Below are 7,785 nucleotides of genomic sequence, written 5' to 3'. Positions count from 1 at the left end.
TTCGTTTTTTTTTTTTACTGCGGATTGAAAACATTTTGGGTTTGACATCAAAAGGGATCAACGGTTCGGCTTTCGCTTGAAGAATTTTGCGAGCAAAAAGTATTGGAATATGTGACCGGGTGCGTACGATACATTATGAAGAAGCGTTTTAGCTCAAGGCTGGTTAACGTATGGGTAACTTGATAGGGTGGCAAGATGTCTGCATTTGCATATCCACATTTCGATATCTCCTCAAAGGGAAAGTCGAGTAAGAATATTTTCATAACATGTTCTATGTCAGCCGTTCTCAACCTTTTTTCAGTGATGTACTCCCCGTAAATATCTTTTTGGCCAAGTACCTCTTAACTAGTGCAAGTGTCTTTGGGTAAAAAAAAACATGACCCTTTCAAACGTTATTTGTATTGGTACACAAAAAAAAATGATCAACCTAAAGTGGCTTCTTTTGAATCATTGAAGAAATCTGTTATTAAAAAAAAACAAACTAATATATTAACATACTATTAAAACACTAATAGTACTAAATTCATATACAAATAATATAATATATAAATATTAATATAAATTGTCAGACCTAATCTAAAAAAATAATTCTAAATAAATATTTTCCCGCAGAAAAATTTAATACATAGAGTGTCCTGTTTTGGGATTACAGTAGAGATCTGTTCACAAAAAAACTTAATTATTCGTAAAAAGCTGTCCCCCCAAAAATAATTGACATAAAGTTGTTAGACCTGTTCTCAGAAAGAAATAGTTATAAATAAATATTCGTCCACAGAAAACTATTCCACTTGAAGTGTCCTCTTTTGGGATCATAGCAGAGATATGTTCACAAAAATAAATCATTAACTTGACAGGTAACGAGACGTGACAAGTTGGGTCGAACCTTTTTAGTATGGGGGAGAATCTGGTTTTTACACCATTGAAATTGAACAACCTACAGAACATAAAATTTGTTTTACGAACTTATATTTTCCTGAAACAATTAATTCAATATTTATTTTAAAGGGTTTTTGCATGCTTGATTGTACGTTTTATTTCAAATCTCAAGTACCCTCCTTCAAGTACCCCCAGGGGTACCAGTACCTCCATTTGAGAACATGTTTAATCGTATATGTAAGAAAAAACAAATCCTTCTTGTTTCCTTCCTATTACAGCTACAAAGAAATGTTTGCTTGCAGAATAGTTGACTGTATTCTCGCTGAGAGCTATTAATCATCCCACATTGAAATTTCATCACTAAAAACTCATTACACCACACCGTTTAGTGTACGTACACAACCACAGGAGACACATAGAATGTTTTCTCGCGAGCCAACGTTTCTGCAATAACAGATGTCCTGTCAAAATGTAAGGTAATTAATGCTTGGTGGCAATGGAATAAATATTTAAGACATTCAGAGGCTTTGTGTGTGTGTGTGTGTGTGTGTGTGAGTGCATGTGCTTTTAATTTAAGTTGGTAGAGTGAACTGCATGCAGCTCAGAGGAGCCACTTTACACTGCTTTAAATCAGCAAATCATTAAAATTTCACACAATCCCTCCCCAACGCCAAAACTGCCACGCAGGATAAAGACGTGCATCCAAGTAACTGTTCGACGTGGTGGTTTTAATTTTATACGGTTCTGAAAGGCAAACATATGCTCTTTGATTTAGATGGGTGACTCAAAACAGCTGCACTTTTGACAATGAAGAAGACGGTTTGAATCAGATGTAAGCAGAAGTCATGGATTATTCACAGCGCGCAATATCACAACTTGAACTCTAAAAAAAGACCTCAAATGGTTAAAAGAAAAATTGAAGCGCGAAACATAATTCAATCCTCTCCCGCCTTTAAATGGAACGTCAATCAAGCGCTCTATCTTGGAATAACTTAATGGGATATTGAAATGCCCTCTTTACAGCACTCGGCACGCAAGACGAGCGCTAATTAGTATGAATGGCGAGCGCTAAGATGACTAACGTGGCCGAGGACAGATATTTAATTGGAAGTAATGTAATGAAATGTCCCTGCATATATGTCATTGTGCAGTCCTCGCTCCTCATCGACCGCAGAGGGCCAGTATGGCTTTGATATGAGCACAACAAAATCCTTTTGATTCGCTCTTTTGGTTTTGCGGTTCAAAACTACATTTATATACAGAGTGTAAACAACATGGAAACTAGCAACCAGGGCTATTGATGTAACCTTCATCATGTGGCCCAAAGTGACGCATTTTAAAGCTTTTTTTTAAGGATAAAATGTCTGCTTAGCTTAGTAAATACGAAAATGTACTTTTTAATTCACGTGTAATGCACTGCACTTAGTGTAATTCAAGATTCAAGAGTTTTGTTGTCATATGCAAGGTCATGTTACACAATGAAATTCTTATTCTGTTCACCTACCCGAGCAGACTACATTCCACAATCGAGCAAATAATAAAGCAGGCGATAAAACAAAAACAAAAAACAGTAATAGAGCAATAATGGCAGTAATAATGAACCACTAATAAATGAAAAAACTTACATTCTGAGCATATTCTCGAGTAGATGAAGTGGAAGAAACTGAATACATATGAAGATGACAGCGCAAAATATCATGCAGTGCAAAATATTATGTATTTAGCAGCTTTTCCTGCACTATGCAGGATTTGTAAGGTGCATGTGTGCGGTAAAGTGACCGGTGATGAGGCAGATTAGTGCATTGACCTAATACAGTTCCAGTATTCCATTTTTGAATAATTGGTTGGTTTTAAAGTTTTTAGAAGGACAAAAAAACTTTCAACTTCAAATCTAAGCATTTAAAAAGACAAAAAAACTGTCAACTTCAAATCTAAGCATTTAAAAAGCACCTAATGCATTTAATAAACACCTAAAAGTAATCACAAACTAACAATGAAAAATTTTCACAACAAACTTAAAAAAAACAAAAAACAAATGATGTGGGCCTTTGGTAATCTCCACAAACATGAAAAAAGTAACAAAAATGGTATCAGCACATTTTTTAAAATGACGAGTGGGTGAGGGATCAGAAGATTTGCCTAACGAGCAAAATGTAAGGAACATCACAATTAAAGCCATATTCTGCATATAGATGAGACAGAACCAGCAGCACTCCCACAAAACGAAAACAATTGTTATTCAAGCCAGCATCTAACAGGTGGATGTTAAGTGTACTGTCATTCTATCCTTTGACCGATGAATGTTGCGTACATCTTAATAATACGCCTAGGAAGGACTTTCAATAATATTAATTATAGAAAACACATAGTGTCTCCTTTAAATTAATTAACAGGAACATTAGTACTGTTCCAAGAAAACCAAACAGAGGTTTGGCTTACATTTCCTGCAACGGTTTTAGTTGTCCACTCTTTTAAAAGGCCACTGAGCTTTTCATATTAATACAGAAAAGAGAAGCAATAACATTATTGGCTCCAAAAAGTCGTTAAACTTCTTTATGACTGTAATAACTTCTGACATTAGAAATTGCCCCCTTGTGGATCAATATGCTGGTAGGAGAGTGGTAAAAAAGACAAGAATCCACTGCAGGATTTTATATTAATAAAAGATACATTGAAAAACCCTTAAATAATATAAATGTTGTTTGAAACAAAATATGTCAGAAAAAGGAGGAGATGCTAAATTCATCCACGGGATCAACAACTCTCAAGAGATTTGAAAGATTGTAAAAGGTTAAAAATCTAATGAAGGTACAGGTAGGTAGGGATAGTAACAATTTGACTCAATGGGGACTAAATTTTTAGATCGCGCTGGGCGATTGAGTCTTAAAACTGAAACATCTGGATTTTTGTATTGGTGTAAACCAGGAATTTTATACTTTTGCTTGGACATTTCAGCGAGCTAAGGTTGTTTTGTCTGACACATCGTCGCACGTGACAATTTGGTGGCCGAAAATAGACCAAACACCTGCTGCAACCACTTTTAGTTATTTGGTCAGTAGTCTAACGCGGTGTTTTTCAACCACCGTTCCATGTTCCATGGGATATAGTCAAGGTGTGCCGTAGGAAATGAACCAATCACACTTTATTTCTTTTTAAATAATTTTTGACAGTGTTTATACAGGTTACAGCTTAGAAAAAAAGTGCCTGAAATAAAAAAAAAATGAACATTCTTATTTTATTGCAATTACACTTCACATGACAAAAACAAAGCCTTTTCTCTGGGGTCATCACACTTTCTTTCTTTTTAAATGATTTTTACAGTGTTTATACAGGTTACAGCTTAGAAAAAAGTGCCTGAAATAAAAAATTAAAAAAAAGGATAAATTCTTATTTTATTGCAATTACACTTCACATGACAAAAACAAAGCCTTTTCTCTGGGGTCATCACACTCTTTCTTTTTAAATGATTTTTTACAGTGTTTATACAGGTTACAGTTAAGAAAAAAAATGCCTGAAATTAAAAAAAAAAAAAAAAAAAGGATGAAAATTCTTATTTTATTGCAATTACACTTCACATTACAAAAACAAAGCCTTTTCTCTGAGGTCACCCCCCCCCCCCCCCCCCCCCCAGCTTCGCCTTTATTGTCTGTATGTCATGTTGTCATGTTGCAAAACCATGTTGCTTTCATCTTTTATCCTGATTATTGTGTGAGACAATATTAGACAAAAAACAGCATCAAATTGTTATTTGTCTTCATTTAATGAGCAATTTATGAAGCGTCACACGGAATCAACAAGCAAGAATGGTAGCCGCAAACAAAAAATTATTAGACTAATGAATTATTTTTGCATTTTTGCCTTTTTTGCACGTGGGCCTAATCATGCAATTCTGCTTTAATTGCAGTCGAGCGGGAGCAAGGGCATGATGATTATTTGTTTTCATGTCGCTACAGTGTTGCCTGGCTGGGGAGGAAATGACATATGGTGGAGAAGCGTAACTCATCTTGGCTTTCCCAAAAAGCAAAGGAGAGGAAAGGAAATGAATTCCACCGGCTGGTTGCACTGCTAAACAACAATAAAAAAAAAAAGATGGAATAAGGTGTGGGGAAAAAAAATCCACAATGATTGTGTCATGTGGCCAACATAACATCCCAAAAGCAAGCACCGAGTGAGAGCTTGCTTATCTGATGTGTGCTGTGTGGGAGAAGGTGTGGGATGTTTTATGTGTCACTTGAATGGGATTTGATTGGGTGGGCGTATCTGCAAGTGTAGCACTGCTTGGTTATGCATGCGGGAGGGGGGAACAGGGGGGGGGTGAGACGATATCAAACAGGAACACGTTTTGCATGTAGGCCAACATCAATGTGTCCGTAATTACAAAGCACATTTCTTGGCGACACTTTCGGATTGTTGACCATCTCCCGAGCAAGGAGGCTGGAGAACGTTCAAATGGGGATTATCTGCCTCCGGCACAGCAGCGCACTGTACAACATTGATTACGCTCGTACACAAACATGCCAATGCACACCGTGTTCACTTTCATAAGCTTCTCTGTCTTGTGCACGCTTGTACAATATACTCAGAAAGGCAACCGAACTTTGACATTGGGTTCATTTGAAGCATGTGTTGCGCTATTTGAGGAAGTAAAAAGTAAAAAGGAATTCATTCATTGATAAGTTTGATTTACGTCCAATCATTTAAAAAAGTATGTTGTGTGTTTTGGGCTTGAAAGCAGATGCTAAATTGAGTTGAGTTCATTTGACTGTAGCACATAAAGTAGATATGAATTGGCATATGATGCAAATTGGTGACAACAGGCAATAATGGCATGGAACAGTAAAAAAAAAAAAAAAAAAAAACTGACCATCTCAACTTTGGAGGTTATTTTAGATAGCCTTTATTAAGACAGTGGACTTTTAACTTTTATATTATTCCTTTATTCTTTTTTTCCTTATAATTTTTTTTATTCGCTATATTATCCTTTTTATCCTTCATTTTATTCTATGTTTGACCCTTGCTCATTTTATCTGATCGGATTCAGCGTTTTATGTCTTTGAGCTATTGTGTCTGTTGTCACGATGTTTTTATTTTTTTGCACAGCACTTTGGTCAGCTGTGGTTGTTTTAAAGAGCTTAAAAAAGTTGGATTGGATTGGATTGGATCATGACAACTGCACAAGTACAAGGTATGAAATTTTCATTATATTTCCAAAATTGATAATTACAAGTCTAATAATGAATGTAAAACAATCCAAAATGTAAATGTAACAAAGGATGTGGTTCAAGTTTCATTGTTACTCTTTTTTATGACATTCTTCGATTTGTTTACATGTTCGGAATGAATATATGAACCACTGCCGAGAGTAAAATGTAAAAACATGAAATCGGACTTTTATTAATGGCAGCAAAATGCAAAGGTGTTTTGAGCCCCCACAATAAGGGTATGCGTGCTCCAAAAGGTCGCTAAAAGACTGAACTAAGTGTTCTGACTTTTATTTAGGTTTGCGAGGGAAATGGGAGTAGTGCCAGCTGACACTGTGTTGAAGGTGAATTGCTCATTGAAGGTGGTGAATGGCTTGACAAATTAGTGAAAAGCCGCAATAAAAAGCTTTCAGCAAGAGCGCCGATTCACAGGTCTCCTGTATGCTGTACAGTTGGAGGTATTTCCAGAGAGAGATTAGAAATTTGTTGTTTTGTATGTACAGGCACTTGTGACATTTCGCAGATGAACAGAACACAAACACAAAGCTTTGCTCATGTGTCGTACTCAAGGCCGACGCCATTGATTTCCATGTTTATTCGCACCTTTTTTGCAACTCGCCAGAGCCAAATGTGACAACCGCACACAAACAGTTGCGTTTGAAAAGCAGCAAACGCAATAAGTCCATTTCTTTGACATGAAAGAGCAGTGTGAAGATGCCGCTATGTTGACTTGTTTTGCTAGCTGTCGACCGGCTGTTAAAATGGAATATTCTGTACGTTTTGAGTTTATCACCCTTCATCTCACATCAAATGTTAGATTGCACCGCTGTTGAAAAGCGTTGACCTATTTATTAAAACAGCCAGGAAAGAAGAATATGTTACTCCTCGGAGGAGTAACCCATTTCTTAACACAATGTATTATTAATGTTTGCAGAACTTTGTAGTTTACTGACTTGTTTTGTACATGTATTTGGCTAGGTCTAATGTTAGCTTGGATTGTGCTAGAGTGAATAAAATTTATATATTTCTAGAAAGGCTGGCATGAGGATAGAGACAAATTGTTAGCGTTAGCTTGGTTTGTGGTAGTGTAAATAAACCTTAACCATTTTAACTCTTGAGCATTTTGATCATTTTTGTGTTGTTTTTTTTTTTTTTCCCCACATCATTCTCACAGTCTTTTAACCAAGACACACTCCTGGTAGTGTTTAAGTAAGTAATCATACCATGATGAACTTTACACCATCTGGGTGAAATAACAAAGAACAAAACTGCATACAAAGTAACAAATAAAAACTCAGAAATAAACTTAACTACCGAAACAGTTGAATAAAAAAGTTGGAGGAACACAGTAATCTCATTCACAAAAACTAACGCAGATCAACATCAACATCGACAATGACCCACAAGTACAGAAAGGAAAAAAATACACCAAAAACTGACCAGATAACAAGTAACACCTGGGCAAGACACAAGTGGACCAGGAAGCTGATTGGCAGACACGAGGGAAGCATGTTAAAGGGAGAATAAATACGATTTGGCCATAATTATTATAAATTTCAAATACTTTCAAATAAATGTGTTTTTAACGACCAACAGTATGTTTTAAATATGATTGTAGGTCTAGTTATCATTAAAAGATATTACATGGTGGGTGGCACTACTCTGGAGGCTGCCATGGCTGCTATAGCTACGTACAGCCAGAAGAGGA

The 7,785-nt window shown here is 36.1% G+C and overlaps 1 protein-coding gene across 1 annotated transcript in view; it reads left to right on the top strand.

Moving 5' to 3' along the window:
- The first annotated feature begins 5,766 nt into the window (after positions 1-5,766).
- The window catches only part of tox3 (TOX high mobility group box family member 3), a 55,586-nt gene continuing 53,567 nt past the window's right edge, over positions 5,767-7,785 (top strand). Inside the window, exon 1 of the mRNA XM_088414018.1 lies at positions 5,767-6,061. The gene's annotated coding sequence lies outside the window, so the exon portion shown is untranslated. The remainder of the gene's footprint in view (positions 6,062-7,785) is intronic.

This window comes from Hippichthys cyanospilos, chromosome 4 (assembly GCF_059441005.1).
Source record: "Hippichthys cyanospilos isolate Australia breed blue-spotted pipefish chromosome 4, RoL_Hcya_1.0, whole genome shotgun sequence".
Lineage (NCBI taxonomy): Eukaryota > Metazoa > Chordata > Actinopteri > Syngnathiformes > Syngnathidae > Hippichthys > Hippichthys cyanospilos.
This window is presented reverse-complemented; position numbering and strand designations above follow the sequence as displayed.